Source organism: Armigeres subalbatus, chromosome 2 (assembly GCF_024139115.2).
Source record: "Armigeres subalbatus isolate Guangzhou_Male chromosome 2, GZ_Asu_2, whole genome shotgun sequence".
Lineage (NCBI taxonomy): Eukaryota > Metazoa > Arthropoda > Insecta > Diptera > Culicidae > Armigeres > Armigeres subalbatus.
Window position 1 is genome coordinate 398,606,927 of NC_085140.1, and position 19,649 is coordinate 398,626,575.

The following is a 19,649-nucleotide window of genomic DNA, read 5'->3' on the forward strand; positions in this document are numbered from 1 at the left end:
AAACATGAGATGAATACTTTGATACTCTTATGTATATGAAAGTCGAGAAAATTCCCAATCTACTATTTTTAGCTGATTGGATCGTAAGTGATGTAAAACTATTGAAGCTGTTAACTGCACCAAACGTCCCCCAAATTGAAGATTTCTTTTGCAGTTAAAATTGCAAACTATTTTAGGAAAATAATCATTACCCACTATTTTATTGTGCGATACGTTGTTAAATTAAATTAAGATTAGCATTATGTACAACCTGTGTTAATATTATTATCCGTGTTAAAATCATGATAAACGAATGCAAACATGGTAACTTGGCTTAAAGACCTCGCAACTAATAACAGATAAAGGACCTAATGAACACCAAGCTACGAGATAGTAGTATCTCAGAGGGAAGTTTCGATTAACTGCATTCTCAAACTTTTTCTGTGTATATTTGTTGACACGGTCTTAATTTTGTTAGCCATCTTTAAAGTAATAATATCAAAAGTTTTGAATAGATCAAAATTAATTTCATTAATTTTCCATGCACAATAATATCGCTTCCACATGACTTGATCCAACAAGCTATGCGCACCGACACAAAGTGTTTAACTAATCAACTAACAAAAGCTTCATTATCTCTCCATTTTAGTGCTCCAATCAATTAGAACAATCAGTCAACCGGCGTTAATGTAGCTATCAGCGGGGAAAATGCTATTAGTGGGAACCGATGCGATAGTTTCCAAGCTCATTAACAGTATCTACCTTCGTACTCTCTGATGGCCACCACCACACACGTATCCTTTGCACCTAAAACAGCAAGTCTACCTGCAAAACGAGGTTCAGGAAAGTTCTTTCCAAACGTTCGAGGCATGCAGGTCCCATTACCGGATAAAACTGTTACTTTTTAACTTTTCAATCGGGACGAATCGAGACGAACGTTTAATGGCACCAACCTAGAAGAGGTTTCCACATCTAACGCTCGTAACGGTACAACCCCCAAGAGCACTCTATGGTAATGGAATTAAATTCCCATATTAAAGCGCTGGTTGGATGTCGTGCGCGCTTTTCTCGCCGACAACGTGAAAAGTGCACGGCGGAGGATTGTGCCACTCGTCGCTTCAGTGCTTCTCAAACTGAATTAAGCCATTAAGCTGAGCAAACCATTAGGCCGAACTAATCATTGGGCCGAAAATGTCATTTAGCCGAAATGATCAATTGGTACCAAGAGACATTTGGTCGGCTGAAGGTATCGTTTGGCCAAACGTTAGGTTAGTGAACTTAAAAAGTGCAATGATAATTGAAAAGTAAGAAATTAAAAACAAGAAGTGAGACGTCTTACTAATTTATTTCTCACTCCTCATTTCTCGTTGTGAAAAGTGGGAAGAGCGAAGTAAGAAGTGAGAAATGGGGAATGAGTAGTGAGATGTCTCACTTCTCCTTACTTAACCTTTCTTACTTTACACTAAAACTGAGAAGAGAGATATGATAAGTGATAAATAATTAGGATAGTTTTGATCACCGCGTTACTTTATCTAAATCAATTTATAGGCTTTCTTCGGTGGTATTTATATTACTCAAAGCGAATGGGAGTAGATCCGTTATATCCAAGCCTTTCCTGGGCGGAAGCAAAGATGACAAGAAGCAACAAGATGCCCGACTTTATTGATTTTGCGGAGACACGTAAAGCGCCTCAAGTGAACAAAAACCGAACTACTACACTGTTAATTTATATTCGACCACCTTGTCACCTGCTCCGATCATCGCATGTAACAGGATATATAATGCGTATACCTCGGAATGGTTATTGCCCCCCCAAACCCTTATAAAGAGTTATGGTTAATTTCATTTGTACAACCATTACACATACAACAGAACAACACACATAACAAGTAAGATCGATTGTTGACAACAGTCAATCGATCAAGCGCGAACGCCGTGCTATGGCCCATTCCTAGCGCAATTGGGTACAAACAGTGAATGAACGACAAATAAGGACCGAGCAAAACCACCCAAGTATGAATTTAAAATTACTGAATCACCCTAAAAGCCTAAGCCGAATTAGTTCATCTTATCGCATACATTGCTCCAACTATCATCACTGGAAAGATGCTACCAACAACCGATATCAGCAGCACTCATTCTCCCGTTAACGATAAAACCATCATCTACCTATCCACTCAATAATATAAAATCTCTGTACAGTCTACAGACAAGTCAGTTAGTGGTCAATAATCGCTACGACAAAGTACGCTACAAGGCTACAAACGCGGAAATTATAAAGTGACCAAAGTGGAATACGGTGTTAGTGATCAGTGACAAGAAGGTAGAATTATGGATACAAGATTTCTTCAGCTAGTGCATAATGTAATTGAACTGGTAATTACAGAAATCATCCATCTTTACCCAAGGAGTCGGTGCAAGAGTGCACATTTGGGATTCGATATATCCTGACTCTCCCTTTGTCGCTGCACCCAGGATGGGCGCGCCCCAGCACTAAGAGGGTGGTAGAATGAGGATCGGTGAGATAAGACGATGAACTATTAGTTACTAACAGCACTAATTTGTAACTAAAAGAATAAGAAATTAAGTTTGTCTAACAGTGATTATGTCGTTCATTTTGTGCAGGCCTATTTATTCCGCCAACACAGAATGGCGTAATGGTGGTAGTGATCACAGTGTTGCAGTAATCCCACCAGCAGTTAATTCGGCGTCAATGGAATGGACTCCGATCGGTATAGTCGGAGCTATCAGCATGATGGATCGCTGTCCGGACAGTACGAAGCATGTTTCAACCGCCGTGGGATAGACATCGACACTCTGACACACTTCCACATTAATGTTAAGACAACGTAGGTTAGGGATGCACAGACATAGGAGTAAGTAATAAAACCTTTTTTTAGTTTTCTTTATCCAAATTTTAATTAATTTCAATCATTAAGGTCACTCCTGACGGAATCCAAGTTTAAAAGTGCTTGCGTTTTCGAGGGCACACCACTCGATTCAGAGGCGGCGCACAACTGTCATTTTTGTTTATTTAGCTTTGCTGCATCGCAGCATGCGTGAAGTAATGAAAATGACAGTTGTGCGTTGCTTCCATTTCGAATGGTGTGCCCCCGAAAACGCGAGCCCTTTTAAACTTGGATTCCGTCAGGAGTGACCTTAAATGAATAGTATTATGTGAAATTATGACTCTTTCTTTGTGCTATTGAGAGATTCGGAAGAATTCTACGTTTCATATCGCTTTTAGCTAGACCGCGAACCTGGTATATTCGTATGATTGGGAGGGCAATTCTTCCCTTCAGCGAGTTAATCCTCAATAATTATATTATTGTCTCATGCCCAGCTGGATCTAAATCCTCTGGATGAAGGTTGTCATCAACAATACAATAACAACATAAGAAGAAATGACAGCTTATTCGTTGCGCCATGGATAAGTCTCACACTTGGAGATGGTCAAAAATAATTTTCCAAGCACTACCTTCAATTCAGCAAGGTATTTATTTTGCTATTAAATCAACATTAACAATAAAATTCTGGATCTAATTACTAGGATTGGAACGTTTAGTTTGAAATGGCAAATCAAAAATGAATGAACTAACAAGAGTACAATCTTTGCAAGCTGGAAATTATCTTATATTTTCGAAAAATGGCCACCTTTCTCTCCATAGTGCCGTAAAATCAAAATAATACAAACGAAATAGAATCATAAACTACATCTGAGTATAATTAGTTAGAAACGCGCTGGAAATTGCCGGTCTTAAGGTCACTCCTGACGGAATCCAAGATTAAAAGTGCTCGCGTTTTCGGGGGCACACCACTCTATACGGAAGCAACGCACAACTGTCATTTTTATTATTTCACGCATGCTGCGACGCAGCAAAGCTGAATTAACAAAAATGACAGTTGTGCGCCGCCTCTGAATCGAGTGATGTGCCCCCGCAAACGCGAGCACTTTGGAACTTGGATTCCGTCAGATGTGACCTTAAGTTATTTTGGTCAAAAGTAGTCTGGTTCTAAAAGTGGTTGTTAATTTGCGGTGAAATTAGTATTTTCTAAATGTGTTTTAGTAGGCGAAGAAACGGGAAGGACTTTATGTGCCGTTTCTGGCTGTGCGAGCTTTAAAAATCCCCTCTCAGGAGCATCATTCTTCCGTATCTTTATTCGGAACAGGTATCAACGTGTATTTATTACAATGAAATTGACCTTATTTTAAAGAGATGTGAAACCATGGATCGAGTTTTGTCGAAATTCGAATATCAATAGGAACAGCCAAATCTGCTCGAGGCATTTTGTTAATTCGGATTTCACAAATCACAGAAACACATCTCAAGGGTATGATTAAATTAAGCATAATAACATAACCTAACTACTTAATCCATTTTAGCTTAAGACAATTTGCAGTTCCATCACTTTTCCCGTCTAATCTATCAGAAATAGAACAAACCAAATCCGATGGACATTTAATATTCATCTATTGAAGCATCGACTCCAATGGATTTGGACCGGGAATATGCGGACAATGAAATTGAAGTAGCCGGAGAAGTAGAGCTGGAAAATCTCGATATCAATCATCAAATATGCTTTGCAAACGGAAATCCAAAGAAAATGCCGGTTGAACATATTCTTCATGATCATGATTACGCTTTAGATGTGGACCGAGTTGTTAAATCCATGGAGCGGCTCGTAATCGTAGAGGAGGAGAACAGAGGTTTAAAGACAAGAGTGAGACATTATCAGAAAAATCTCTCTAAACAGAAATCGCGAATCAAGAAACTTGAAGCTGAGGTTCTGGAGCTTAAGAAACAACTGGAAAAATATTCAAAGAAGCTTACGGATCCCATTCTTCTTGAGTTACAACGTAACAAAAACAGGAAATTACGTGGAGCGAGGTATTCTACAGAAATGAAGAATATGGCAATAGTACTTCATTATTGTTCTAGTAAAGCGTACCGCCAAATGAGGAAATTTTTCGCACTTCCATCGATTACTACAATCCAGGGATGGCTATCGAAGCTCGAGGTAAAGGAAGGCTATTCAAAGACAATTCTTCAGCTGTTAAAACTAAGAGTAGCAGGACTTCCGGATGATGAGAGGTTGGTGACAATTTTGTTGGATGAAATGTTAATCACACAGCGTTTAACCTACATTGCAAATGCTAAGGTTGATTATTTTCAAGGATTCCCAACTAAAGTTGGACATGCAGAAAATAATCTTACTCAAAGGGCAAGTAATGCATTAACAATCATGGTAAAATCTTTGAAATCCGGATTCAAGCAAGCGATCGGTTATTTTTTCAATGCCAGTTCCGCCAATGCAAATCGATTGAAAGACATAGTCAACGAAGGAATCAAATTAGTGGTTGAAGCAGGTCTCATACCTAAGATGATAACATGCGATCAAAACAGCACAAATAGATCGCTTTTTAAAACCTTTGGCGTCACTGAAAAGCAACCTTGGCTGGTCTACAAAATGAATAAAATCTATTGTGCTTCCGATGCTCCGCACTTGATAAAATCCACGCGGAATAATTTGCTGCGACACAATGCTGTATTTGACGGTAAAATTTGTTCTTTCCAACACATAAGCGACCTATTTTATGAAAACGTTAAACACATTCCGCGAAGTGTACCGAAGCTGTCATATGACCATATAAAGATGGCACCTTTCACAGAAATGAATGTGGGAAAAGCAGCACAAACATTGAGTGAATCTGTAAGCGCGGGAATAAAAGCTTACGTGCACACGAAAAAACTTTCCAATAATTGCTTGAACACTGCCAATTATTGTGAAAGTTTCGATAAACTGTTTGATTGTGCCAATTCGATATCCTTCAAAGAAACTAAGGTAAGAACCTTTTACAGTTACAGGACTATACTGCCATGAATTGCATATCTATCCAATCTTTGCTGGGTTCCCTATTCATATGGGACATATATGAGATTCACGGCAGTATACTATTTAACATCGATGAACCTAATAATACTATACTAATAAACATTGAAGGACTTAAAAAGACCATTGTTTGAAAATTCACCCCATCGGAAATACATGGCTACCATGAAGCAACGATTGAAATTGCTCAGATTCATACCTAAGGAGTGCTTCGATTTGTCTAAGGTATGTGTAACAAATATGTTTTCTTATCTTGTTTAAATATAACATTTTGTAGGAAGCTGAATACCCAAAACTCATAGCAAAATCTCGATCACCGTATTTCATCGGAGGATGGATTCAATATATCTCCGCCGTTGAACATCTTTGGAAAGAATTGCGTACTGTAAATGGTTTTGGATTCTTGAGAACACGTAACCTATCTCAAGATTGCCTTGAACACTTCTTTTCGATAATTCGTTGGAAAAATTCAAATAACAATCATCCCGATGCAAGTAAATTTGCATGTGCTTACAAGGCCATTGTTATTAATCAGCTAATTGCTCCCAAGAAACTTGGGAATGTTAAAGCTGATTTGAGCCAGTACTTCGTCAACACTTCACAAATGGCCAAAGGTAAACTGATTCCAAACGAGCATCCAAAGCACTACAAATGGTCATCAAAACGTACACGTATTCAAGAGAATCCCAAGGACATCACCGACTCTAATCAATTGGGCAACATATATTATACGACAGGATGGGTATGCTCCAAATTAAGTCATCGTGAGTGCATTGAAAGGTCAATTGCTGACACCTCAAACGCTTCATCTTTCTTCCTTAATCTCAAGAAGTTCAAACAAAACAGTCGCCTCCATGCTCCAAGTCAGAAGATGTTCAAATTCTGCAGGAAAATTTATTTCCAACCGAGCAAACCAGAAGAAAAAGAAAACAAAAAGAGAATTGATAAAACGCAAAAAACTCAATATCAAATTATATTAACAATGGTATATTCTTAATTAGTCAGACTATTGACTCGTTTGTTTCTCTTAAAAATAACTACTAAAACTTTGATATATTCTACGTTTCAATTACGAACTGTTAGTTAGGCTAGGTTAGCCTGATATAGAGAATTTTCTGAAATGACATGTTCGTTTTTCAATGAAAACTAGATGTACGAACGAAGTCTGTCTGTTTGATATCGTAGTCTGATCGGCATCATACTGAAAAACTGTATATAACTGTAAATATCGTTTCTTAAATAAAGACAACTAATTTTATCTCTTCAAACTAAAAATTATGTGGCGTTAACATGAAAGATCTTCATAGCTTAATACATTGTTCTGTCAAATCGCAATGGTGGCAATGAAAATATGTTTTTTTCTCGGTATGTACATTAGAGTGATTCAAATTTTGACTTTTTTGCTCCCCTATGCTTAAACGATTGCATTTGCCATTTTAATAGTCCTCCTAAATTTTTAGCAAATTTGGATGTAATTTGATTCTGCACACGTCATTTGAAGTTTGTATGGAAATAACCAACTGATCCTTATAAAACTGACCCTTATTTTAAAGACCGTTCCGTGAGGTGGCCCATGAACTATTAAAATATAATCAATAAATTGACTACACAGAATACTTCTCAAGCTGAAAGGCAGTTGTTGTGGCGAAGCAATTTGTCTTTTGGAAGCAAAGTTATGAAGAAAACAAAAAAGGTCATTATTGATATTGATGTTATTCTTTTACGTGTTAAATTGAATTTCCCACGATTAAGTATTTCTTTAATAACCTTTCTTGCGAGCATCAAATCGCTTCGCGACAAAGACGACCTGTTTCCTTGTAAAATTTTTCATGTTGCCGATTTACTCATATGTTTTTAGACCTTAATGGGATGCGTTGGGGATAGGTTTTCCATAAAAGTTACTGTTTTCATAGTAATTTTCATACAAACTTCAAACCGCGCGTGCTCACTCAAATTACATCCAAATTAGCTAAAAATTTAGGAGGATTATTAAAATGGCAGATGCAATCCTTTAAGCATCGGGGAGCAAAAAAGTCAAAATTTGAATCACTCTAATGTACACCTATATATATATATATAGGTCGCGTTTCACCCTTCAAAATCAAACACGTGTTCTTATCATTCACTTGTTTTTATTTATTCAGAATTTTAGCCAGCTTTATATCCGAATATACGCTAAATGTTGCTCTCATAACCTTGCTGAATTCGCTTCTGTTGAGTCGTTGTAACAAAATTGCGCCAAAAACTATTTGTTGAGAATAAAAGAAAGTCATGTTAATAGTAAAATCAAGTATTTAAAGTGAGTAGTAATATTAATCGTTTAGATGATGTACCGACATCGCATCGTACGTTTAACTATAACCTAAACATACCCTGTTGGTTTTGATTCATATACGGTGAATGTGACTTCTCACCGTATTGTACAAGGCGTACGGTTTTTTCGGCAAGAATCACCATAATTTGAAGGTCAAAATGTAATCAACTTAGCGAGTTTGCACTACACACACAAATAATCATTCCGATGACTGAGTATTTGCGATTATTGGATGTTACTAATCAACGTGTTCCAAGAGAATTCTACGTATTCAAAATAAATTGAAACATACCTTACGTTCTTTAAAGCTGTCGTCGTAGTTACACAGAAGTGAATCAGCTTTTTGGTTGCTCTTTCCATTTTCATCATCGTCGTACTTCACCAAAATTTATATACGAGTAGCTGGACTGGGCGGATTTTGTGACATACGATGCAGTCTGCAGTAGTGCCTATATTCGCAAAAAAGTATATAAAAGAAAAAAAATATATAACAGATCATTTTCAAAAAACAACCTGTGACCTACCTTTTGCTCGCCTTTCCTCAGTTGATATGCTTTATATGCTTGTAGATATGCTTGTCTAGACACCGTTTCTCCGAGTCGTAGTTCTAATAAGTACAGAAATGTAAGTAGCCGTACTAACAGAAAAAGCAGCACAAATTTCGCGCACCATCAACAGGAAAGAAAAACAAAAACATAGAGCAGTGCCGCGCGATCTGACGTTTGCTTGGACGTTTGTGTATCTTTTTTTATTTGTAGGTAAATCCACGAAAAAGAAAAATACATCAAAACTGATAAATGCTTGGATTTTTGTACAACAGATGGAAGCACTTTTGTCGATTTCAGTGTCTCCAGCGGGATGTATGAAAAATATTGAACTCGGATATCTTGTTGCTTCTTGTCATCTTTGGTGGAAGTTAGGCAGAATAAAAGCGATCTCACCAATGCTTGTTCACACAAATGGCCCTCTGCTAATCTTCAGTTTCTATTCATTTCAAACCTGCCGCTCGCTTGCGGTGTCAATCGAGTCTGTATCTTCATTACTTTCGTCTACTCCCTTTCGCCTTGAGTAGTATAATTATCACCGAAAATAGCCAATAAATTAACTTAGATAAGTGATAAATGAGATGTGAGAAGTGAGAAGTTAAAAATGAGAAGTGATAAGCTTATTTTTCACTCATATTCTCAAGGGGAAGGGCCGTTTGACCGAACACCGTTCGGCCGAACGCATTTGACCAAGCACCACAAGTCCGACAGAAATGGTTGCAGCAACTTGATTTTGACTAAATCTGGTCACATATGCGTTGCAGTAGCCAATGTGAAACATGTGTGCTGCTAGAGAAGTAATTTGGCAGAATAGGACATTTGGCCGATTAGAACATTTCTCGCGCTTAGTTTCATAGGGGCGTAACTGTATTGATCGATTTCTCATAATTGATTATATATTCTGTTAATATCTCAATTGCTTCAATAGGTACAATTGTAATTATTGATTCTGGTGCAAGATACAATCATCCTTTATCACACCAAACCATTAAATCATCTACAAACTAGCGCAATTCTGTACAATAATAAAAAGAAAACATCGACGAAGAGAAATCGATCAATACAGTTACGCCCCTATGAAACTAAGTGCGAGATTTGGCCGACTAGAACATTTGGATGAATAGGATATTTGGCCGAATAGGACATTTGGCCGAATACGCTGGGTTTCATTTCATCCAGACGACAAGTATGAACCCTGACCGACAGTTGTCGGCTGTAAAACAGGGAAATCAGTTGAGAATCACTGAAGTAGCACCTTTTCGGTGGGTCTTTGTCATCATGTGTCTGTTTCGATTACATTTACTCTACAATTATGTGCCAATGGAAGACACACAAAAATGAGCCCTGTAGGTACGATCGTCAAGCACGTTTCGTGCTGACGACGCAGGTTCCTCATGTCAAGTAACCAGACAATGTTAGGCTCCGCCCGACAGTGCAGGATTCTGATACCTCATCGTACCTATCACTCCTACCTTATTGCATATATTGTCTCAGTCTGTGGGTGGGCCGTCGTTTAGAGATTGAATGCTCACTTTTTGATGCCATTTTTCGATGTCCAACTAAACGACAAAAGCAGTCAACTCGTAAAGTACGTACCCCGGTGACTTTGAACGCTTGAGAGCGAGTATCCTTCACTGGTACCGAGCATCAACCCACTTGAAATGGTTATTGTTTTCGTCGTGCTCACGTATCCAGATTCTCCTCCAGGATGATAATGACGATGTGTGCGACGACGGAACGTGAGTATCCTTTAGATCTTTCGCTTTGCAGTAAAAGAGGTTGGCCAAGAGGGCGCATTTGAGAATGTCGTGAATCGCATTTTCGGTTAACTTGCCTTTGTGGATAAAACAATAGAATTTTATGTGGCCCGTTTAAATGATAAGGGAAGTGTTTTGATTTAACTTAAAAGGGAAAGGAGTAAAGCAAAGATTCTCACAAAACTGAAATTTCGGAAAACTGTAGTCGAAATCGGTTTCTTACAGTTTTGTTTAAGAGCAATGCAATGTTTTGCATTATGTAAAATTGACAGATTATTTAACAAGAACCATTCTTTCATTCTGCAATTGAAAGCTTGCTATATTTGTTAGTAAACGAATCAATTTGTTAAGGTCACTCCTGACGGAATCCAATTTTCAAGGTACTCGCGTTTTCAAGAGCACACCATTCGATACGGAAGCAACGCACAACTGTCGCACAACGTCGCAGCATGCGTGAAAAAATAAAAATGACAGTTGTGCGTTGCTTCCGTATCGAATGGTGTGCTCTTGAAAACGCGAGTACCTTGAAAATTGGATTCCGTCAGGAGTGACCTTAAGGCCGAAATGTTATACAAATTCAGTAGAGCCCTTGTTCAGAATTATATTTAAAAGAATTTAGTTATTGCGTTTATTTGATATTTATTTTTACTTGTTATTCGATTTGTTATCTTTTATACCATTAACGAGACACGTTCAGGAAATATTCAACAAGAAAGTAAATTTTTTTTTCAATCTCTCAATAAGATGGAGTTATAGGTATTTACTTTCACCATTATTTGCGTTTGTAAGTGAAATTGAAATAATCAGACACTTCAAATTATCCTTAGGCTTACCGAGAACTCTCATTATAACATAATGAGCCCATATAAACAGTCTGTGCTTGATATATTTACAATCGTTTTTCCATATATTTTCCCTGTCTGGTAGAATCGTCCAACACTAATTCTCCTCAATCTAAATATTCTCAGAACGATAAACATCCACACAAATCGCTCCATCCCGAAGACGAAAGAACGCAAACCGAGTCAATAAAGCCGCCTTCAGCCGTGCTTAAGACTTCCACGGAAGACCACCCTACCAGACGACTAACTTCGCCGGGCGGCCGGGGCGAGACAGGACCATCGATTGCCACATCGGAATCCGACTGCTTGAGTCAGCAGAAAGCAAATTATGTCCCAAAGGATATCAAAACCCATAAAAACGACATAATTGCTTGCTCACTTTCTCTTTGGGGTCGCAAATCCGTAGAAACACCAATATTATGTCGAAGCGTAAGCTATGCGGCTTGAAGGTGTCGTAAAATGGTGAGCCGACAACGACAACAGCGGCGCCTGCGATAGCGGCGAAGCCGGGAATAATGTTCTTAGTCTGTTGCTTTCGTAATAACTCGAATCGTATCAATGACATAATGTGAATGAAGTAATGGGATGGTAGATATTAGCTTAAATTCAAAGAAGGAGGCACCGACAATTGGTATGGTTTAGCGGCTTACTCCGTTATCGCAGAAAACGCTTGGAATAAGGGAAGGAGAATACATAGATAACAGAGCTACAAATAGATCGTGTGCCATGTAGCACTCTATTGTACCTAGCTAGGTATCAAGAAGGAAATGAAATTTAGCATATTTTAGCATATAATTTAGCATAGGCAATTAAATTTAAAATACTTAAAAAAAAGGAAAACTTTTGAATTAACTAATTAACTTTTGGTAGTAGAAATTTTATAATCTACTAAATAAGCACTTTTTCAAGAATTTTTAAAATTTTCATATTATTATGTCTATTGTGAAGCTTATTAAGAGTCTAATCCAGTATACCAAATATTTTTAAATTAAATACTGTTTTGAATTTTAAAAATGTATTTTAAATTTTTATTTCCTATATATTCCGTGTTTAATTTCCATCATCGTCACTCATACTCTAAACTTTTTCCAGATGTCGCATCGGAACTTAAACTTCCCGGATAAGATTTAAATGAACAGACTGCAATTCTTCTTGTTATTGAGTGGTAAAGACCAAATCCAAAAGGAATCTGGCTTCGTCTGCCAGGTTAGTTTCAAAACCCTATTAGTGCAGAAAAAATTCATATTACGAAAATTATGAACATTCCTGGTCAATATGACCCGAAACGCACTTTGAAATTGTAATAACTTCTTAACGCAATAATGTGAAGGTCTAAAACTTCTTGACTTTTTCTATTTTATTCGTTGTTCGGGTTATATTATCAGACATTTCCTCCAGCAATATATCAGACATTTCTTAGCCAATTTCACATTTATATATACCCAAAATAATCCGAAACTGTCCAAATCATTCTGTAGTTCAGACGAATTAGTCTACCAAGACAGCTGGGCTCGACACAAAGCAAATGGCTACCCATAATGTCCATACAGGCCCTCAGATGCCATGCGCATGATTTATGATTTAGATATGTCCGAACTGTAAGTCATCCTTCTTCTTCTTTGTTGGCATTACATCCCTCACTGGGACAGAGCCGCCTCGCAGCTTAGTGATCATTAAGCACTTCCATAGTTATTAACTGCGAGGTTTCTAAGCCAAGTTACCATTTCTGCATTCGTATATCATGAGGCTAACACGATGATACTTTTATGCACAGGGAAGTCGAAACAATTTCCAATCCGAAAATTGCCTAGACCGGCACCGGGAATCGAACCCAGCCACCCTCAGCACGGTCTTGCTTTGTAGCCGCGCGTCTTACCGCACGGCTAAGGAGGGCCCCTTAGTCATCCTAGAGTCATCCTAGAGTTCGTGAAAATTGGTCTACTAAGACAACGGGGTTCTACACTAGAGGTCATGCGTATGTTTAACAATTTATATATGTTAATTTACAATGTTATGAAAACTCATATGTGAATATGTACGTTATGTGGAAGATATTGATTGGGAAAATGTATTGGAGGTAACCACTTTCCCTTCGGACTCGAACCCATGACCCTACAGTACGCTAGACTGGTGCTTTAACCAACTAAGCTACGAAGGACCTCCGTCGGCCTTTTCATAACATTGTAAATTAACGTCCAAGTCGGGTAGTTTAATCCCCGGAAATAGGCAATTACCTTTGATTGAACTGAACTTGAGTTGCGTGCTCTTGCCTACGCAATGCGGTTGGGTCTGAGCTTGACGACCGCCGACTGGCAAATAGCTTACACAACCTCACTTGATCAGTACCGTTGCTGATGAAGAATGTGTATAGCCGCCAGACATTCTAAATACTCACGCTCCTCTAATGTGGACGTGTACAATACACATGTGGAAGTATTGGCTTGATAAATGGATTGCGAGTGATTTGACTATGCGTCCAATTTGGGAATCTCGAGCTCGTTCAGTAGCCGCTAGGTTGCGAAGGCCGACGGAGGTCCTTCGTAGCTTAGTTGGTTAAAGCACCAGTCTAGCGTACTGTAGGGTCATGGGTTCGAGTCCCATCGAAGGGAAAGTGGTTACCTCCAATACATTTTCCAAATCAATATCTTCCACATAACGTACATATTCACATATGAGTTTTCATAACATTGTAAATTAACGTCCAAGTCGGGTGGTTTAATCCCCGGAAATAGGCAATTACCTTTGATTGAATTTATATATGTCCAAACCGGATATCTTAAGTTCTCCAAATCATTCTGTAGCTTAGACAAATTTTATCTACCAAGTCAACTGAGGTCGGTACAAAATCATTAGCAAACCATATTATCCACGCAGGCTAGGATTTACGATTTTATCGGCTGTTCGGCCACATTGAGAGTTGACGTAAAGTCAATGTCAACTTCTCTCCACGAACAGCCTAGATAACCGTGTGGTGTCGGCAGCTGGTTATCTGGCTAAGTATAACATTACGGATTGCCTGTTCCAGTGGTAAAAGTCCACCATACAGGTGACCCCTAATTCTCGGTGTAATGCGGCTTTATGCTTACCGTGCCTACGAATGAATGGTTAGGGGTGTCTAATAAGAACCTAGCCGCAAACGGAGCCTGTGAAGCACCAGGGCCCCCTTCACAGTATTTAGCCCTCGCTGCGCTAGCCGGAGCTATGATGTAGTTGACTTTTTGCTTCTCCGAGATAATTGGCTACTCTTATTCAATCTCAACGTGAGGTTAAATAAGAGTGGGGTTATGAATATGTGTTTTACTTAGTTTTTCAACAAACTATCACCTATATGGATTCGCATTATGCGTTTTTCACAGTGTACTCTGTGTTTCGTCTTTGACGTTCGACTTCGGCTACTCTTGTTTAATCTCAACTTGAGCAGGGATTGAACTTATTATTTAGTGTTCAGCTAATAACTCATTCCAGAGGCGGAATTCTGAAAAGTGTTGTATGGCGGATTGCTAGCGCTGATTCCCCTCTACAACTTTGTTTAAGGATACATTGCTCTATGTCTAATATTCACAGCGGAAAACGCTAGTATCATTTGATATACTAAATGATAATAACACTTACATATTATCATTTAGCATATTGAGTGATCCTGGCGTTTCGCGCACATAGAGCAATATACCCTTAGACAAAGTTGTAGAGGGGAATCAGCGCTAGAAGTCCGCCATACAACACTTTTCGGAACTCCACCTCTGGAATGAGTTATTGGCTGAATACTAAATGATAATGAAATGATAAGCTCAATCCCTGAACTTGAGGTTAAATAAGGGTGGGGTTATGAATATGTTTTTTTACTTAGTTTTTCAACAAATTGTCACCTATATGGATTCGCATTATGCGTTTTTTACAATGTGCTTTGTGTTTGTCACCTATATGGATTTGCATTATGCATTTTTCACAGTGTACTCTGTGTCTCGTTTTTGGCGTTCGGCTTTGGCTACTCTTGTTCAATCTCAACGTGAGTGTGGGGTTATGAATATGTGTTTTACTTAGTTTTTCAACAAACTGTTACCTATATGGATTCGCATTATGCGTTTTTTACAATGTACTTTGTGTCTGTCACCTATATGGATTCGCATTATGTATTTTTCACAGTGCACTCTGTGCTTCGTCTTTGACGTACGTCCATTGTTACGTCCTCATTGTTTTTGTGACATCTCTCTTTAGTCCCTAGCTTAATGCGTGTGAGTCTACATAATTGGCTTTGCAATAAATGGTATCTCATATGCTGTTACGGTTTATTTTAACTTACCTGTAAGTGACAAATGTCTGAATGGAATTGTGTATGCTCCATTCCTGCATTTTCTGTGTTTGGGCCTAAAGATAGGCAATTAAAATTATAAATAGAGAGATTCCCAGACACAGACTTTATATTACTGGTGTTACATGGCACAAAATTATCGAGGTGCCCAAATAGGATCTGAATCCTACACCAAAATAGAGCTATGTATTCAAAGCCTTGGCTGTTGTAGACAAAATGCAAAACGCAATGAAAGCACATTTGCGGGATTTGACTGATGGACCTCGTCACATCTCCCCGTCGGGGAGCCATATTTCAATAAAATGATTTTACATACATACAAATATAAACAGATATCTTAGGATATCTTAAGTTCTCCAAATCATTTTGTAGCTTAGACAAATTGATCTACCAAGTCAACTGAGGTCGGTACTAAATCAGTATCAAGCCACATTATCAACGCAGGCTAGGATTTACGATTTTGATATGTCCCAGCCGGATGATCTAAGTTCCCCAAATAACTCTGGAGTTCAGACCAATTGATCTTCCAAGTCAACTGGGCGTGGTACAAAAGAAAAAGCAACCCATGGTGTCCATATAATCCCATGGAAGCCATGCGTATGATTTGAGATTTTGGTATGCCCAAATTGAAACAAAATTCTCCAAATCATTGTAGAGTTTGAACCAATGGATCTTTCATCTTTCAACCAGTCTACAGCACAGACCAGTTGGTTTACTAAGTCAATTCAGTACAAAATCAAAAACAACCCATGGTGTTCATATAGGCCTTTAGAAGCCATGCGATTTACGATTTAAATATGTGCAAAAACGATGATCTTGGTTTACAAAATCATTCCGGAGAAAATCGATAGCGACTCCTTCATATCAATCAGGTCCCTGATAATTATCTGCATGGTTTATGGTTTAGAATTTACCGAATACGACGTTCAAAGTTCTCCCAATCGTTGCAGCTAAGACCAATTAGTGCACCATGCCTATTAGCGGTATAGGGTACAAACCGATAGCAAGTTATTATGTCCATTAAGATCCCTGAAGACCATGCATATGAACAAAAATTTTGATATGTTCTCATACGATAATCTGAGAGCTCAAAACATCATATTTGAACGAACTTAGATTGTCAATCGTATGCATGGCCGATAGTAGCCTAAATATGATGGATTACTATCGGTTTTGTACCAAGTTGACATTTCTTTTAACCATTCATTCTTCCATGCAATGACAGAAAAACAAAACCACGGCAGCCGCAGCAGCAGCCACGCCAATAGTCAGCCGATAGTCAGCTCATGCTTTTACTACTTACTACTCCGCACAATAATTTCACAACGTGTAACCGTTTTTTGTTGGCAAATATTAATTTATTTCCCTTCTCATTTTATAGATTAGAACTTATATATCAGTACCAATGGCTAGCATGAAGAAAAAAAAGTGAAAAATTGTCGCGTGCAGTTTTTTGGCAAACTGTTTAGGTTTGCTCGGTGCATGAAATTTGACTGGATAAAATGTGAACAATCGCATATTCAAAGTATTTTACTGTGCATTTCCCAACACTGCTTGAGGGATAAGTTGCTTTTGGTTTTTTATCGTGCACAATTGATATGACAGACCAATTGGTCTGAATTCTAGAATGATTTGGACTTTGGAGAACCAAGAATATCTTATTTGGATATATCTGAATCGCAAATTATCCACATGGCTTCAAGGCGGAAAGATGAACATCATGGATTGCTATTAACTATGTATCAAACCCAGTTTTCTTGGAAGACCAGATGGTCTGACCTCCAGAATGATGTGGATAAAATAGAACATTCAATTTGGCCAGATATAAATCGTACAGCAGTCGCTGTCGCTGAGCGCCAGTAGTTAGACACAATAATTTGATAAAAGTCTTGAACCAAGAACATATGACATGTAAGATGAATTGGATTGAACTCCAGAATTATTTAGATAACTTAGTATATCCAGTTTGAACATATCTAAATCGTTAATCATGCGCATAGACTCTAAGGTAGAGGGTCTTACTCGGGAAATCCCGGGACAAAAATCCCGGGATATCCCGGGATGTGATGCATCCCGGATCCCGGGATATTTTCGCTTGAATCCCGTGATTGCTCGACAATAAAAATATTCATGATAATAAAACTATTCAAGCTAAATTTAATTATGTTTTGTTTAATTACACCGTTTCTGGTATGTTAGCATTTCGGCTTTCATTTTCTATTCGATAGGGTTTCATATGGTTGCAAATACAACAAGTACACACGATATCTTCTCAATTTGTCGAACATTCATCGATTGATTGCTTCTTTTTTGTTTTTGGAGCGAAAATATAAACTTTACGTACAGTTAGTGTCGAGATAGGCTATGTGGCTTGCCATTAGTCATTCTTAGATTTAAAGACCAATATTGTTCAATAAAATGATTTAATGAAATTTACTCAAAGCGATAACAATTAAGATTTTGATTATTTGTTCAAGGAAAATTTGAATTTTTGTTCGATAGCCTGCGATTCGCAAGGCCGCTTGCGGACACATCAGCTGAAGAAAAGTTTTATGAAAATATTGAGAAAAGTAATGACAATATTGCCGTTGTTTGTGGTCTGCCTAATGTGTATGCACTAGATTCGCACATTAGGTAGTGGAGCATGACGTCACGAATGATTTCGGTTCTCGTCTTTTTGACAGTTCAGAAGTACTTTTCACTGACTCCGAGAACGTTCGAGTTCGTGATTGGTCGGTTGCCCCTGAGTCCAGCAAGAAGAACTACAAATCTGTCAGATTGAGGTTACATACAGACGCTGCAGAACATAATAAGACATCTACCGATCTTTCTTGTGAGGTTGTGGCGCTTTTTCGTTTCGAATTCTACCACATCAGTGGTGAGTTACATTAACTGATTTCTCAACAACAAACATATCACTTCGAGGGTAGACCACTTTCTGAATTCGTGATTCTTGAGTTGTTCTGTTGGTAAACATAATTCGCTCATCATATTGCAAATTTTGCAGAGAAAAACAGTGAGTTTTGCAAGTAAATAGCAAGCGCATGTATTTTTAGTAACTTGTATTTTGTAGCGTGATATTCACTAGGTGCACTAACAAAAATGACAGAAATTTGGAAAGAATTCAAAAAGCTTCCAGGGGAACGCGCGCAATGTCTGAAATGCCCTCAAATTATTTCGTGCAAAGGCGGTTCGACCAGTGGATTGTAGCGGCATCTGGAAAACAAACATAATCTACAGAATCAGAGCGGATCGAATGCTGTTCCGTCTAAGCAGTCCAAAATGATTACTGCCCCAGCTCCAGAACCGTCTGCCAAACAGTCAACGCTAATGGGCCAAACACAATTGATACGTTTGCGTGCGTTTTGACAGTTTTCCCATGGAAAAACTGTCAAAACGCACGCAAACGTACCAATTGTGTTTGGCCCATAATTCCTTTTCTGAAACGGAAATCGCTCAGCGAAGTTGTATCCCGCTTGGCGGCAACTGACGGCTTTTCTATTTCTGCTATTTGCAAGAGTCAGTTTATTCGACAATCCGTGGCAAAACGAGGATTTACATTGCCCAAAACTAAGTCAGCGATAATGCAGCTTATCCACGATTTCTTTGTTTGTTAGCCTGACAACTGATGAATGGACAAGTTTGGCGAACAAACGGTATTTCAATGTCAACCTTCATTTCGCGGATGGTGCGTTCTACAACTTGGGACTTGTTCGTATTCACGGATCGTTTCCGGCGGACAAAATTATGCAAGCCGTGGAACAGCTGCTGATTAGTTTTAACGTTAAAGATAATTCCGTAGCTGCAGTTACATCGGATGGCGCCTCGGTTATGGTGAAATTTGGAAAGATGGTTCCTTATTTCCATCAGTTGTGCTACAATCATGGGCTGCACCTCGCTGTTCAGAACGTTCTTTATCGAAGTGCCCCCAAGTCCTCGTCTAGGACAGAGAAGACGACCTTGTCGGAAAGAATTTTCAGATGATGATGACGACGATGAGTTTAACGACAA

At 38.5% G+C, this 19,649-nt stretch overlaps 2 long non-coding RNA genes across 2 annotated transcripts; one reads left to right on the forward strand and one right to left on the reverse strand.

Annotated features, from left to right (window-relative positions):
- Window positions 1-2,215: 2,215 nt before the first annotated feature.
- On the forward strand, window positions 2,216-2,848 carry LOC134217513 (uncharacterized). The gene is made up of 3 exons (XR_009981070.1): window positions 2,216-2,302; window positions 2,366-2,498; window positions 2,605-2,848. It is a non-coding gene; the product is annotated as an uncharacterized LOC134217513 (long non-coding RNA).
- A 5,146-nt stretch (window positions 2,849-7,994) lies between these two features.
- LOC134217512 (uncharacterized) lies at window positions 7,995-8,928 on the reverse strand. Its single transcript, XR_009981069.1, has 3 exons — window positions 8,710-8,928; window positions 8,478-8,634; window positions 7,995-8,116 (listed from the first exon to the last, which is right to left on the reverse strand). It is a non-coding gene; the product is annotated as an uncharacterized LOC134217512 (long non-coding RNA).
- Between the last annotated feature and the right edge of the window lie 10,721 nt (window positions 8,929-19,649).